The following is a 17,531-nucleotide window of genomic DNA, read 5'->3' as shown; positions in this document are numbered from 1 at the left end:
ATTAAATTGCTATTTCTAGCTCTTGAGCTACAATGAAAATTCTATAAAGGAGGCTATGAACCAGTTATCAAACTATTTTAATCACAGTTTGAATTAACACAAGAAAACAGCATCCAAGGAGAGGGCATAATTTTGACTGACACTAGACAGGCTTAAAATTCCAAACCGGATGGTAAGTCCTACGCAAGAAAGGCCTGTTTCTCTTATTTCTCTGTATGCACTCAGAGCATTGAATAGGGCTCTGCACTGTCAGTATTCCGTAAATCTTATAGACGGACTTGCAAGAGTCTGCTAAAAAAATCATAGAAATGTCATTTAATTCAAGTTCCACGTTAGAATATCCTATGAGGCTCCCTGCCCAGTAATCATAAACTCATCCCATAATGATGTCAGCAACTGGACATACTCACAAACCTCGTGTAAAGGGATTAAGAGTTGCTAAATTTTCACAGAGAAAATCTCTGGCTTGCTGTCAAAAATCAAACACGTGGACATTGTGATTCAGCATTGTCATATCATCAGTCCAAGAACCAGAAGGGAAAAAGGCATGATAAGAAAAAAATTAATTTGGAGGTTAGATGCGAAGAATGCTATAATCTGACAGTTACTGCAGCATATTCTCCGTGGGTCCCCGCGAACCCACCCTAGCCATATGGGTTTCCAGAATCATACCTACAGATGATGATGGGGTCACCATTCAGGCTGCTCTCCGGAAAAAATGAGAGCAAGAACCTCTAAATAGGGGCATAAAAAACATTTATTCAACAATTATTTTTAAGTATCTAGTATGTGCCACTTGTTGATCTAATTAGTTGGGTTCAAAAGGTGAGCAAAATCGGTCCTCTGATTTTTAGGAGATTAAAAAAAGTCTGGAAAGAAAAGAAGTATCAAATACTTTGAAGAGAATGGAATAAAAATTATGGAGCAGTTATCTTACTCATAAACATGCACTCAGCACTAGAAATGACACAAAGGCACAACTTTATAGCCTGGTTCTGCCTCAAGCCACCAGCTTCATCTTACTACAGGAGCTGGAAAACCCTAGCGAGGCTCCTCTAACGTCTGTTTGGGCTCTTATTTGTATTCTTTTTTTCCCCCTTTTAAAAAAATGATTCTGATCTGACTCCTCCCTCTAAAGTCTCATTGCTGCTATTGGCTTCTGGTCTTGGACCCTACCCAGATGTCACCAACTAAATAATGTGTTTTTTTTTTTAATTTAGGAAGTTTCCAAATGTGCACAAAGTTGAATTTGATTCATGATTCAATGAATGATTCATTTTCATTATATCAATACAATGAGTCTCCATGAACTCATCACTGAGTTTCAACCATCATGGTTTTCCCAATCTTGTTGCATCTATCCCCACCCTCTTTTTACAATGTCAATTTTATTTTCATTGCTTGAGATATTTCATTTTCGAATTGTTACTGATAAATTACACAGGATTTCCTGTCATGGGGCTTAATGCCTAGCAAAGAGTAGATCTCAAAAATATTTGCTAAATGAATGCTCAGTAAAACATTCTCTGCTTTTACAGTGGGAGGAGTTTTCAAGTTGTCTAGGGTAGGAAAAAAAGACATTCTGAGTTCAGTGTTACAAGGCGAGGCTTAGGAGAATTCCTCTTTAGGATATGCTAATCTTGTCCAGGTTTCCCTATTCTGTTTCCCACTCACAGCCCAGTAAAAGGAGGTCTTCAAACAGGAAAGGGGTTGGTGGGCGGGAGCATGCCAAGGTAGCAGAACCAAAGGTAAAGCTCATCTCTCTTGAAACATTTAATTAAAACAAACATAATAAAACATGTAGCTACTTCCCAGGGTCATAAGTGGTGCCACTTCCCCGGAAGTACTTTTGCTCAAGCATATTTGATTCATTATGTAGGTTTCATCGTACCTCACAGGCAGGCAGTATCGAAAGCACCAGTCCTAGCCCTACAGAATAAAGCAATACAAGTCTCAAAAAGTGCCGAACAAAACAGACGTGTGCTCTGGTGAGCTAGAGGAAGTCCCGCCATCTGAGCAGTTTCCTGAATCTGAGTCCAGTCTAAATCAACTTAAAAAACTGCCAGTGAAGAAGAAACAAAATTTCATTTGTGGATAATATAGAACTAAGAAAAACATTTAAGATGATATTCACCGAAAAACAAAATAAAATAACAGGAGACCTAGTCTTATCCTGGCTTTCTGTCAATATCCCTAAATGACCATAATCTCAACCTTGACTTTTTTACCTGTCAAGCAAAACCACAGTGAAATCCCATTTGTATGGATGGCACGGGAATTTATCAAATAGTATTTGAGTAATTGGCACGGTTAGAAGAAAATTGATCTGGGAATCAGGAAACCTAACTGTGTGACCCTGGCCGGGTCATTTAACCTGTCTGGGCCTCAGTTTCCTGACTGCACAATCGGAACTGACTACCACGTCAGAGGTTTTCTTTAATGTTTCAAAGCACATAGGTAAGAGTGGAACGGCTCTTGTTGAAACAAAGGCAAGAGAGGAACTCAGAGTCCCACAGACCCAGCATTCCTCCCACAGTGAAGTCTCTCATGGAATAGCAGGGTTTTAGAATCCCTAACCTAGAACTGCTCAAGGTTTATCAGCTCTAGAACCCTATGATTGTATCATGCCTAAATAAATCTAAGGTCAAAACTGTTTCTAAAATCATTAACAAAGGTAAATATGATTTTTTGGCGGATGAAAAATTATTAACATTTCCATGTGATATTTTAGTTTCTTAAAAAGGATCCACAGAAAAGGAAATGCTACAATGCTTGTTCCAAAGCTAAATCCGTATGCTTATTAGAATTTCTGCCCCATCTCAAGGTAACATTTTCTTTTCAAATTATATTTATGTTTTTAATCTCCATTTACTAATTAACCATGTTTAGGTGGTAAATTATTTCACAACTTTTTTTGGGGGGGGCTGTTACTCAGTGACCTGTAGACAGGACAGGGGACACTGGTTAGGCAACTGATTCTGCTTCAGATTCTTGTTCTGGTTTCTGGCTGCAGACAAGCTTTTGTGCTGGGGAAGGAATGAGCTGGGGCAAATCTGAAGGGCAGAAGACCCACTGAGCCTGGCACTGTTCGCAGATACCAGATTCTGAGAAGGAAACTGCTGAGTCATGGGAACACATTCTGGATCATCGCCAAGAGGAACTGCAGTCTTAAGTCCCGACATGCAGTTTTCTTTACCATGATGCCTGTGGGCTCCTGCCTCCACCTGAGGCCGCCAAGTCCCCCCCCCCACGACCCCCCCAGAGCTCTCAAAACTTTTTAATAGGAAAGAATACAAAAGGTTCTCTGGAATCACAGTTTTCATCTACTGCTGATCACAGAGATTTTCTGGCGGACTGGTGGTAGCCATTCAATTTTAGGAAGGAAATGCATTTACTACTTCTTCCACTGGCATCTCACTTGAGCAGCATGAGTGATGGTGCCCATACAGTGGCAGGGTCCAGGAAAAATATAAACACTGGTGATAGAAACAGAAGTTTCCCCCCAGTGATGCATTGCCATATACACTATGTGTTATGGGCTGAATTGTGTCCCCCAAATTTATATGTTGAAGCCCTAACCCCCAGTACCTCAGAATGTGCTGGTATTTGGAGATACAGCCTATAAGATGTGATTAAGTTAAATTTAGACTATTAGGGAGGGCCCTGATCCAATCTGACAGGTGTCTTTTTAAGAAAACTTGGACACAAAAAGAGACACCAGGGATTCGAGCACACATAAGAAATACCAGGTCAGGTCACAGTGAGAAGATGGTCATCTGCTAGCCAAGGAGAAGAAACCAAACCTGCTGACACCTTGATCTTAGACTTCCAGCCTCCAGAACTGTGAGAAAATAAGTTTCTGTTATTTAAGCCACCCAGTCTGTGGTATTTTGTTAAGGCAGCCCTGGAAAACTAATGCACTATGTTTACATGTACATATATACACATACATACACTATAGAAAAGGACATGTCTAGCTATCCATTCATACACACACACACACACACACACACACACCCTCAGAGATTATTACCTTCTTCAATTTAAAGCTTCTTAACATATCATTCGCAAACAGCGAGAATGCCACCTCATCAAGTTATTTAGGAATTTAGTGCATTATGATGTATGAATGGATGTTTTCATCTTATAGTAAAATGTGTAAGTTGAACTGGGAAAATATTCTATTTGTTTTTAAAATCAAGTCATGAGATACAAGCCCCTTCTTGTCTATCCAGTTTGCTAAGAAAATTCAAATACTGTTTCCTGCTATGTAGGATGATATAGAGATGATGAGACTGCTAACAATTGAACAGAAAAAATCGGGAGATATAAATTTAATTCTATGATTAGATACCTTCTCCTTTGAGATCAGTGTTGCTGGATTGTCTTATGTTCAAGAGAATCACTGAAACAAGATTAAGAACTCTCCCTCTCTCTCTTTTTATTTTTTTGCCAAGGATTTTGGAAGCTCTGCTTTGTATTATGTGATGATAGTAATAAATAAATAATTCCTCTGGTATTAATGATATTAACATTTCATGTAACTCATTCATTAAGTTCTCAAGTGGAGACCCAAAGCTATTATAATTCAGTACATAGTCACTTAGTATGAAACATATGCCTTCTCAAGCACTATATCCATTTTAAAATTGATAGTACCATCAGGTCTACAAGGTCCCAAGAAGAATTTCATTTGCCCACTCGTCTAAAGTGATTGTTCGATGTTCCCTGACCTTCAAAAGCTTTTCGTCATTTTTCTGTCATGTAGCTTAGAGGTTCTTTCCTCCATCCATTTCATTTAAATATGTGCTGTGGGTAAATCCAATAAACTAAGTAGCCATTTAGTTAAAACCCTCATGGGGTCAGAGCTCTAGGGAACATTTCAAGGCACCGATGCCCCTTCTTCAACTCTGATTTCCTAGATCATTGATCATCTTCTACCAGCTCTTTGAAATAGATCCTCTTGCCAAGTGCCCCTTAATCCCCTGTGTTGAAAGCAATGCTTGGTCTGATACCTAGCAGCTGGTGGTCTCCTTGGGGATGGATGAAAGGAGAGGAAAGTCCTCCTCTTCATGATTAATAATCTAAAACTCTCCTAAAGAGAAGTAAGAGACCCTGAAGGTGGGTGGGGAGAGCTCCGTTTATTGCCTCATTCCCTAGGGCACATCCAACAGGGAGGTGTTGCTGATAAACAATTCTCTCCTCTCCCTTTCAATGATAAATCACCTTGTCAAAGGTGCCTGTAGGGTTGTTACAACATTTTTCTTACTATTAGCGCTTCCCTGACTGAAGAGTACATGGATGAGGTTGTAGAGGAAGGTCAAGTGAAACCTAGGACCTTGTAAACAGTAGGTGCTTAATACTGTGGAATAAAAATGAAGCAATGAGGATAAAGCTGTCACTTTTTTTAAAATGTCAACTCAAAATACGGAATTACACTATATCCATGTTCTCTATTGCAGGTTTTAGGTTCACTAGTTCTACAATAAATGAAATAATTGGTTTTGACATGAAAACAGAATTCCTGAGTGAAATAAATCTGGTAAATGCTGGGTTAAACGAGAAGGGCTTTTTTTTTTACATCTTTATTGGAGTATAATTGCTTTACAATGGTGTGTTAGTTTCTGCTTTATAACAAAGTGAATCAGTTATACATATACATATGTTCCCATATCTCTTCCCTCTTGCGTCTCCCTCCCTATCCCACCCCTCTAGGTGGTCACAAAGCATCGAGCTGATCTCCCTGTGCTATGTGGCTGCTTCCCACTAGCTATCTATTTTACCTTTGGTAGTGTATATATATCCATGCCACTCTCTCGCTTTGTCACATCTTACCCTTCCCCCTCCCCATATCCTCAAGTCCATTCTCTAGTAGGTCTGTGTCTTTATTCCTGTCTTACCCCTAGGTTCTTCATGACATTTTTTTCCCTTAAATTCCATATATATGTGTTAGCATACGGTATTTGTCTTTCTCTTTCTGACTTACTTCACTCTGTTTGACAGACTCTAGGTCCATCCACCTCATTACAAATAGCTCAATGTCGTTTCTTTTTATGGCTGAGTAATATTTCATTGTATATATGTGCCACATCTTCTTTATCCATTCATCCAATGATGGGCACTTAGGTTGTTTCCATCTCCGGGCTATTGTAAATAGAGCTGCAATGAACATTTTGGTACATGACTCTTTTTGAATTATGGTTTTCTCAGGGTATATGCCCAGTAGTGGGATTGCTGGGTCGTATGGTAGTTCTATTTGTAGTTTTTTAAGGAACCTCCATACTGTTCTCCATAGTGGCTGTATCAGTTTACATTCCCACCAGCAGTGCAGGAGGGTTCAAGAAGGGCTTTTTTTATGTCACTGTAGAGACCACTCACAACTTGGATCTCTGCGAGATGACAATAGTATTCAGTGATTCCCAAGCTTGTTATTGGCAGAATCTGCTTCTTCTGTAAGATATTTGAGAAGGGTTGCACTAAAAAGCTTCCAACTCACAGAAGGAATTAACTGTCTGTTGCCTTAAACTGATGGACACAGGATTTTAGATCCTCTCATTCACGTTGGTGGGACCAGGCCAGTAGCACTACCCCAGGAAAGAGCGCCCAGCTACCTGGCTGGCGTAGGCTCCACCTTTAATTTTCCACGAGAGCAATTCGTGTATGTATGGCAGAAAAATCAATGCCAAGTTTACCTCCAAATTTTTTCACATTAAAAATATATTTTTTGGACTGTAACTATTTAGTATGCTGTTTAATAGTGGAGAAAGATTCTGTAAGGGAAAGGCGAAGAAGATAGGGTACTATAGTGGAGTTTCAAAAAGGGAGGGGAAACAAAAATAAAATGTGAGATAGAAAAAGCCTCCTTCTTTACTCCTCAGCTGGTAACAGAGCCTGACAGATGAAAATGCAATTCATATCAATCCAACATGAGTAGCAGGTGCCGTGGGAACGTGAAGCAAGATGCTTGCTTATGCTAAACTACCTGACGGGGAGAGGGCTGGTTGTGGTATCCTGGCTGCAGGATGTTCATTTTGTTATTTAGTAAATGCAGTACATTTTCCAGTAACGACTGATTCTCATTTAAATATGCATCTAAAAGGCCTGGTTATGTCTACCTATACGTTCAACAACAAAGAAATGATGAATGCATTAATCCACTCAGGGTTGCCACTAAAGAAATGGTTATGAATACTAGTTGCAATCCAGAAAAACTTAAGTTACAGTGTTATTGGAAAATATAGAGACAAGCATATATACTTTGATCACACCTATCAAACACTATAAAAAATAAGAGAAATTAAAGTGTGAATAGTGATTAGAGAGACAGGTAATTTTTTTTATCCTCCTTTCAAAAATTTTTATCGTTGTTCCACAACTTATATTCTTTAAAAATGTATATGTTTTTAATGATCTAGCTTCGTTCTTATGTGTGATTTTGTTATATAGGGGCCAATATTTTTTCTTCAGCTAAGACAGCAGAAGAGGTGATTTATTCTACATGTTGTACATGCAGCCACAACTCAGTACAGAACTGGCCCAGAAAGTCACAGGTCCAAGGCAAAGGACCAAAGGGACCATTCTGATATGAGCAAGGTGGGTCTCTCAAAGGTGGTGGAGGCAATGGATGTTCTAGATCCACTGAGACAAGTTCTAGACAGTCAGCATGCAGTCCAACACTTGGTGCCAGCATCCCCGGCCTCTGGCTTTCCTTGTTTCTGCTCCTGTGGCTTCCAACAGTACACAAGCCGGCAGTTTCCTGGGACCTCTGCCTCATCTTTCTGTTTCTGCACTTTAGCCTGTGCATTCGCTTCTTCCTCCACTCGGCTCTTATTGGCGGGGAGGTTTCTCAGAAGATGGCGCTAAGGCCGTGAGCTAGGGGTGATTTTTTTTAACTTGAGTTAGTCATTTCAAGTTTTATAATGAAGACAAAGAGAAAAAAAATAGAGATTGATGTATACACTTTTGAAAAATTATATTCAAATTTCCAGGAGATCTCTACTCTGTTGATTACTAGATGATTAAAGACAATAAAGGCTGCTCATGCTGAGTTACGGCAGATGGCTTTGTCATAAACAGGGTATCCATGTTAAATTGACTTCCAGTAGCAGTTTTCCTCTATCTTCAAAAGGATGTAAAATATTCACTTTCTGAAACTGCTAACAGTTCTGCACAAGATTGTTTTCTTTTGTTTTGTTTTCCATGAAGGCTGGCATTCCAATTTTCACCAACCCTGGAAGAAATCTCAAAGAATAATGTTTCTTACATCTATCTCCAATTGTAGATATAACAAGACAACCTGCCACCACACGATAAGGACGTTTTTCCTTTTGTAGTCAGTGATAGAAATCATGTGCAGTATCAGAACGCAAATTTAGTATATTATAAAAGCATCTCCTAAAACACAGACCTAGGACTCAACTTACTCGCTACAGTCACAGTCAAGTTTATCAACAGTTTGAAAAATGAGTGATGACACAACTGCTGCAACCCCTCCTCCAAACAAGCTCCAGGTTTTATCATTAAGAACCAACCCAAGAAATCAATGCCCAGTTTTTTAAAGATACCAGATTTGACACTTTGGCTTTTTATACTGTACCTTCAACGTAGAATCTGTTTTGTCAAACAATTAAAAAGCAAACATATGTTATGCTGTTAGAAAATGATGACAACATACTAATCAGGTCTCTAAGCTCATAGCTTAGTATGATGACCATTTATTTCCAGGTGATTCTGGGTTATCCTCAGCCTGACCTGCTCACCAGTGCATCCCATGCTTAGTCACCCCAGGTGACTTCATAAATTATTTGTGTGATTATGGTCCCTCAATGTATAAAACAGACGTCATTTCTTTCTTTCTTTCTGTTTTTTTTTTTTTAATTTTCAGGAAAGAGAACTGTGGCTAAAAATCTAGAACTGAAATTACAGATTTTCCTATTTATGCCATTATGGAAGGAGAAATTTGCAGCAAATCAGAGTCCAACTTAGAAGAGTCCAGATTCTATTAACCACTTTCTTTGGTTTATACTATCACTGGAATGTGAATTTCACTTCTTGGTATTTGTAATGGTTAATTTCACGTGTCAATTTGACTGGCCACAAGATGCCCAGATTAAACATTATTTCTGGATATGCCTGTGAGGGTGTTTCTGGATAAGATGAGCGTTTGAACCAGTAGACTCCATAAAGTTGGTTGCCCTCCCCAATGTGAGTAAACAGCATCCAATGTGTTGAAGGCCTGAGCAGAAAAGAGTAAAGAAGCAGAGGAAAGAAGAATTCGCACCTTTTTTTTTTTTTTTTTTTACGAGGGCCTCTCACTGTTGTGGCCTCTCCTGTTGCAGAGCACAGGCTCCAGACGCGCAGGCTCAGCGGCCATGGCTCACGGGCCCAGCCGCTCCGCGGCATGTGGGATCTTCCCGGACCGGGGCACGAACCCGTATCCCCTGCATCGGCAAGCAGACTCTCAACAGCTGCGCCAGCAGTGAAGCCCCGCACCTTTTTTTTTCCTGCCTCACTACTACTTGAGCTGGGACGTCTCATTTCCTCTTTTCCTGCTCTTGGACTGGAATTTCACCTTTGGCCACCCCAGTTCTTAGGCCTTCAGTCTGGGACTGAATTACACCACTGGTCTCCAGCTTGCAGAGAGCAGATTGTGGCACTTCCTGGCTTCCATCATCACATGAGCCAATTCCTCATAACAAAGCTCCTATTGTATCCTATTGGGTCTGTTTCTCTGGAGAACCCTGACTCATACAGTGTTCATTTCTTCTTTCACAGCCTCTGGACAATCTTGTTGTTGAAGTATTGAAAGATCACTTGCTGAAAGCTTTGTAAACACAATACATTTTCTTTCTTTCCTTTTTTTTTTTTTTTTTTTGTTGTGCTGCGCAGCATGTGGGATCTTAGTTCCCCAACCAGGGATCGAAACTATGCCCCCTGCATTGGAAGCATGGAGTCTTAACCACTGAACCACCAGGGAATTCCCCACAACGTATTTTCTTAATTCATTTCAGATCACTAATTCATGTAGTTTCTCTGATATTTTCCTCTTAATAATATACTCTAGTGATCTTTATCCAAAGAAGCAAATAGTATTAGTGCCAGGTGCTCTGTGCTCACAAGCAAAGCAAAATGCATTTACATTTGTAAATATCCACTCCTGGAATGTCATTGCTCCTTCTTTCTTTCTTTTTTTTTCCACATTTCTATTTACAGAGCCATCAACCATCCCAGAGCAATCTGTCTTGCTTGTCTGTGCTCAACTGTGAAAATGCATCTTGATCTCCTCCTTATTCCCCAAAGTCATGACTCTAGCATAAAAGCAGACCTTTATTGCTAATTGCCCTGGTATTTTCTTGTCCCCAAAGCACATGATGCTCAGACCACAGTTCTCAAGAAAGAAAAACAGTAATTGAATATTTCAGTTAAATGCAAAATTACACTTTCCATTCTTCTCCCAGCTAAGGTAGGACTAGGATTTCTGAAAGGCCAGAATATGTAGAGGTCTTCTAATAACTCAGAGCAGAGGAAACACGGTGCTTTTATTCCTTTGTTCTAACTAAATGATGCAGTCAAATTCATATTTTCTTTTTCCATTTCCATATTTTCCAAATATATTCTCCATGGGATACTGCTACTGTATTCCATTTAGAATATTATTTCTTGGAGTTCATAATTTATAATTGATTAATAATGCCCTTTTTGGTCAGCTTATGAGATGAGCTAGATCTTTTTATGCTTTAAACTTTGTGTACTATGTATAATTGCCCAGTAGTTTAAGATCACTTTCTCTTGCCCCATTAAAATATTAGAAAACAAACAAATCTAACCAAATGGTTTTCCCTAAGCTATTTATACTAAGTTAAAAATCTATTAATAATATGCAATGGGAGTTAACACTGAAATAGAAAAACACACATTATTTTGACAAATTACCCTCAGGGTCTGATAAGGCTTAACTAATTATTTATGTACAGGGAAGAGCAATCTCGTAAACAAGTACACTCAGCCTTGCTAAACATGCTCAAATTTGGTTCCAATTCATCTCACACCTTCTAGGAATGACCAGCAAAACAACACACTGGCTTACAGAAAATTCCACTGGGTGCTGATTTCTCTGAGGTTGGGAGAAGGTGCTGACATTTGATTAAACAATCAGTAGGACAAAAAAAAAAAAAAAGATACAACATTAAAATGTCATAAGATTGTTGCATGATTTTCTTCTACTTTAGATCATTTACTTTGAGATCAAGGCCAGTTTTTCTGAAATATTTCAACTCTTAAAAAAAGATCACGGGGCCTCTGTTTAGGACCTGCCTGAAAGTGGATAGGTAACATGTCCAAGGAGGGCCTCTAGAGTGTGGAGTTCTGTAGTTTGGAGGCCTTCCCTGCAGCTTCCCTTGGCTGAGCTTGAAGAGAACCAGGACCTCCCTCAAAAAAGATCGTGCGGCTGACACAGTCTTGGTGCTCCAGGCGGGTGTCAGGCCTGTGCCTCTGAGGTGGGAGAGCTGAATTCAGGACATTGGTCCACCAGAGACCTCCTGGCTCCATGTAATATCAAATGGTGAAAGCTCTCCCGGAGATCTCAATCTCAATGCTAAGACCCAGCTCTACTCAATGACCAGCAAGCTACAGTGCTGGACACCCTATGCCAAACAACTAGCAAGACAGGAACACAAACCCACCCACTAGCAGAGAGGCTGCCTAAAATCATAATAAGGTCACAGACACCCCAAAACACAGCACTGGACGTGGTCCTGCCCACCAGAAAGACAAGATCCAGCCTCATCCACCAGAACACAGGCAACAGTCCTCTCCACCAGGAAGCCTACACAACCCACTGAACCAACATTAGCCACTGGGGGCAAACACCAAAAACAACAGGAACTACGAACCTGCAGCCTGCGAAAAGGAGGCCAAAAACAGAGTAGGTTAAGGAAAATGAAAAGACAGAGAAACACACAGCAGATGAAGGAGCAAGGTAAAACCCCACCAGACCAAACAAATGAAGAGGAAATAGGTACCCTACCTGAAAAAGAATTCAGAATAATGATAGTAAAGATGATCCAAAATCTTGGAAATAGAATGGAGACAATACAAGAAATGTTTAACAAGGACCTAGAAGAACTAAAGAGCAAACAAACAATAATGAACAACACAATAAATGAAATTAAAAATTCTCTAGAAGGAATCAATAGCAGAATAACTGAGGCAGAAGAACAGATAAGTGACCTGGAAGATAAAATAGTGGAAAAAACTACTGCCGAGCAGAATAAAGAAAAAAGAATGAAAAGAATTGAGGACAATTTCAGAGACCTCTGGGACAACATTAAACACACCAACATTTGAATTATAGGGGTCCCAGATAAAGAAGAGAAAAAGAAAGGGACTGAGAAAATATTTGAAGAGATTATAGTTGAAAACTTCCCTAATATGGGAAAGGAAATAGTCAGTCAAGTCCAGGAAGCACAGAGAGTCCCATACAGAATAAATCCAAGGAGAAACATGTCAAGATACACATCACACTATTAAAAATTAAATACAAAGAAAAAATATTAAAAGCAGCAAGGGAAAAACAACAAATAACATACAAGGGAATCCCCATAAAGTTAACAGCTTAACTTCCAGCAGAAACTCTGCAAGCCAGAAGGGAGTAGCAGGACATACTGAAAGTGATAAAAGGGAAAAACCTACAACCAAGATTACTCTAGCCAGCAAGGATCTCATTCAGATTCGACAGAGAAATTAAAACTTTTACAGAGAAGCAAAGGATAAGAGAATTCAACACCACTAAACCAGCTTTACAACAAATGCTAAAGGAACATCTCTAGGCAGGAAACACAAGAGAAGGAAAAGATCTACAATAACAAATCCAAAACAATTAAGAAAATGGTAATAGGAACATACATATCGATAACTACCTTAAAGGTAATGGATTAAATGCTCCAACCAAAAGACATAGACTGGCTGAATGGATACAAAAAAAAGACCCATATATACGCTGTCTTCAAGAGACCCACTTCAGACCTAGGGACACATACAGACTGAAAGTGAGAGGATGGAAAAAGATATTCCATGAAAATGGAAATCAAAAGAAAGCTGGAGTAGCAATTCTCATATCAGACAAAATAAACTTTAAAATAAAGACTATTATAAGTGACAAAGAAGGACACTACATAAAGATCAAGGGATCAACCCAAGAAGAAGATATAACAATTGTAAATATTTATTCACCCAACATAGGAGCACCTCAATACATAAGGCAAATGCTAACAGCCATAAAAGGAGAAATTGACAGTAACGCAATCATAGTAGGGGACTTTGACACCCCACTTTCACCAATGGACGGATCATCCAAAATGAAAATAAATAAGGAAACACAAGCTTTAAATGATACATTAAACAAGATGGGCTTAACTGAAATTTATAGAACATTCCATCCAAAAACAACAGAATACACTTTCTTCTCAAGGACTCATGGAACATTCTCCAGGACAGATCATATCTTGGGTCACAAAGTAAGCCTTGGTAAACTTAAGAAAACTGAAATCGTATCAAGTATCTTTTCCGACCACAACACTATGAGACTAGATATCAATTACAGGAAAAAATCTGTAAAAGATACAAACACATGGAGGCTAAACAATACACTGCTAAATAACCAGGAGATCACTGAAGAAATCAAAGAGGAAATAAAAAAATACCTAGAAACAAATGACAACGAAAGCACGATGACTGAAAACCTATGAGATGCAGCAAAAGCAGTTCTAAGAGGGAAGTTTATAGCAATACAATCCTACCTCAAGAAACAAGAAACATCTCAAATAAACAACCTAACCTTACACCTAAAGTAATTAGAGAAAGAAGAACAAAAAACCCCCAAAGGTAGCATAAGGAAAGAAATCATAAAGATCAGATCAGAAATAAATGAAAAAGAAATGAAGGAAACAATAGCAAAGATCAATAATACTAAAAGCTGGTTCTTTCAGAAGATAAAAATACTGATAAACTGTTAGCCAGACTCATCAAGAAAAAAAGGGAGAAGACTCAAATCAATAGAATTGGAAATGAAAAAAGGAGAAGTAACAACGGACACTGCAGAAAGACAAAGGATCATGAGAGATTACTACAAGCAACTATATGCCAATAAATTGGACAACCTGGAAGAAGTGGACAAATTCTTAGAAAACCACAATCTTCCGAGACTGAACCAGGAAGAAATAGAAAATATAAACAGACCAATCACAAGCACAGAAACTGAGACTGTGATTAAAAACCTTCCAACAACAAAAGCCCAGGATCAGATGGCTTCACAGGCAAATTCTATCAAACAATTAGAGAAGAGCTAACACCTATCATTCTCAAACTCTTCCAAAATATAGTAGAGGGAGGAACACCCTCAGACTCATTCTACGAGGCCACCATCACCCTGATATCAAAACCAGACAAAGATGTCACAAAGAAAGAAAACTACAGGCCAATATCACTGATGAACATAGATGCAAAAATCCTCAACAAAATACTACCAAACAGAATCCAACAACACATTAAAAGGATCATAAACCATGATCAAGTGGGGTTTATCCCAGGAATGCAAGCATTCTTCAATATATACAAATCAATCAATGTGATACACCATATTAACAAATTGAAGGAGAAAAACCAGGTGATCATCTCAATAGATGCAGAAAAGCTCTTGACAAAATTCAATGCCAATTTATGATAAAAGTCCTCCAGAAAGTAGGCATAGAGGGAACTTACCTCAACATAATAAAGGTCATATATGACAAACCCACAGCCAACATCATTCTGAATGGTGAAAAACTGAAACCATTTCCTCTAAGATCAGGAACAAGACAAGGTTGTCCACTCTCACCACTATTATTCAACATAGTTTTGGACGTTTTAGCCACAGCAATGAGAGAAGAAAAAGAAATAGAAGGAATCCAAATTGGAAAAGAAGAAGTAAAGCTTACCTCTTTTGGTTTGGTTAGATGACATGATACTATAGATAGAGAATCCTAAAGATGTTACCAGAAAAATACTAGAGCTAATCAATGAATTTGGTAAAGTATCAGGATACAAAATTAATGGACAGAAATCTCTTGCATTTCTATACGCTAATGATGAAAAGTCTGAAAGAAAAATTAAGGAAACACTCCCATTTACCATTGCAACAAAAAGAATAAAATACCTAGGAATAAACCTACCTAAGGAGACAAAAGACCTGTAGGCCGAAAACTATGACACTGATGAAAGAAATTAAAGATGATACAAACAGATGGAGAGATATACCATGTTCTTGGATTGGAAGAATCAACACTGTGAAAATGACTATACTACCCAAAGCAATCTACACATTCAATGCAATCCCTATCAAACCACCAATGCCATTTTTCACAGAACTAGAACAAAAAATTTCACAATTTGTATGGAAACACAAAAGACCCCGAATAGCCAAACCAATCTTGAGGGAAAAAACGGAGCTGGGGGAATCAGGCTCCCAGACTTCAGACTATACTACCAAGCTACAGTAATCAAGACAGTATGGTACTGGCACAAAAAGAGAAATATTGATCAATGGAACAGGATAGAAAGCCCAGAGATAAACCCACGCACATATGGTCACCTTATCTTTGATAAAGGAGGCAAGAATATACAATGGAGGATAGACAGCCTCTTCAATAAGTGGTGCTGGGAAAACTGGACAGCTACATGTAAAAGAATGAAATTAGGACACTCCCTAACACCATACACAAAAACAAACTCAAAATGGATTAAAGACCTAAATATAAGGCCAGAGACTCTAAAACTCCTAGAGGAAAACATAGGCAGAACACTCTATGACATAAATCACAGCAAGATCCTTTTTGACGCACCTCCTAGAGAAGTGAAAATAAAAACAAAAATAAACAAATGGGACCTAATGAAACTTAAAAGCTTTTTCACAGCAAAGGAAACTATAAACAAGACGAAAAGACAACCCTCAGAATGGGAGAAAATATTTTCAAATGAAGCAACTGACAAAGGATTAATCTCAAAAATTTACAAGAAGCTCATGCAGCTCAACATCAAGAAAACAAACCCAATCCAAAAATGGGAAGAAGACCTAAATAGACATTTTTCCAAAGAAGATATACAGATTGTCAACAAACACTTGAAAGGATGCTCCACATCACTAATCATTAGAGAAATGCAAATCAAAACTACAATGAGGTATCACCTCACACCAGTCAGAATGGCCATCACCAAAAAATCTACAATCAATGCTGCAGAGGGTGTGGAGAAAAGAGAACCCTCTTGCACTGCTGGTGGGAACGTAAACTGATACAGCCACTATGGAGAACAGCATGGAGGTTCCTTAAAAAACTAAAAATAGAATTACCATACGACCCAGTGATCCCACTACTGGGCATATACCCTGAGACAACCATAATTCAAAAAGAGTCATGTACCACAATGTTCATTGCAGCTCTGTTTACAACAGCCAGGACATGGAAGCAACCTAAGTGCCCATCAACAGATGAATGGATAAAGAAGATGTGGCACATATATACAATGGAATATTACTCAACCTTAAAAAGAAATGAAACTGAGTTATTTGTAGTGAGGTGGATGGACCTAGAGTCTGTCATAGAGTGAAGTAAGTCAGAAAGAGGAAAACAAATACTATATGCTAACACATATATATGGAATCTAAAAAATTTAAAAAATTGTTCTGAAGAACCTAGGGGCAGGACAGGAATAAAGACACAGATGTAGAGAATGGACTTGAGGACACGGGGAGGGGGAAGGGTAAGCTGGGCAAAGTAAGAGAGTGGCATGGACATATACACACTACCAAATGTAAAATAGATAGCTAGTGGGAAGCAGCTGCATAGCACAGGGAGATCAGCTCAGTGCTTTGTGACCACCTAGAGGGGTGGGATAGGGTGGGTGGGAGGGAGACGCAGGAGGGAGGAGATATGGGGATATATATATTTGTATAGCTGATTCACTCTATTATAAAGCAGAAACTAACACATCATTATAAAGCAATTATACTCCAATAAAGCTGTTAAAAAGAAAATTAAAACCTCCATACTGTTCTCCGTAGTGGCTGTATCAATTTACATTCCCACCAACAATGCAAGAGGGTTCCCTTTACTCCACACCCTCTGCAGCATTGATTGTTTGTAGATTTTTTGATGATGGCCATTCTGACTGGTGTGAGGTGATACCTCATTGTAGTTTTGATTTGCATTTATCTAATGATTAGTGATGTGGAGCATCCTTTCATGTGTTTGTTGGCCATCTGTATGTCTTCTTTGGAGAAATGTTTATTTAGGTCTTCTGCCCATTTTTGGATTGGGTTGTTTGTTTTTCTGATATTGAGTGGCAATCAAGGACATTGATTTAGGTAATTTAGGATAATCCCATCTGAACCCTTTATTTTACCTATGAGAAAACTGGTGACCTAAAAGGTTGATTACCTGTGCAAGGTCACCTTGATGTCAGGTTACCAGGCCAAGGCTCTTTCTACCCAAGTATGCTGC

The sequence above is a fragment of the Grampus griseus genome (assembly GCF_964374135.1).
Source record: "Grampus griseus genome assembly, chromosome: 13".
NCBI lineage: Eukaryota > Metazoa > Chordata > Mammalia > Artiodactyla > Delphinidae > Grampus > Grampus griseus.
The sequence above is the reverse complement of the archived record's forward strand: the minus strand, read 5'-3'. Positions refer to the sequence as shown.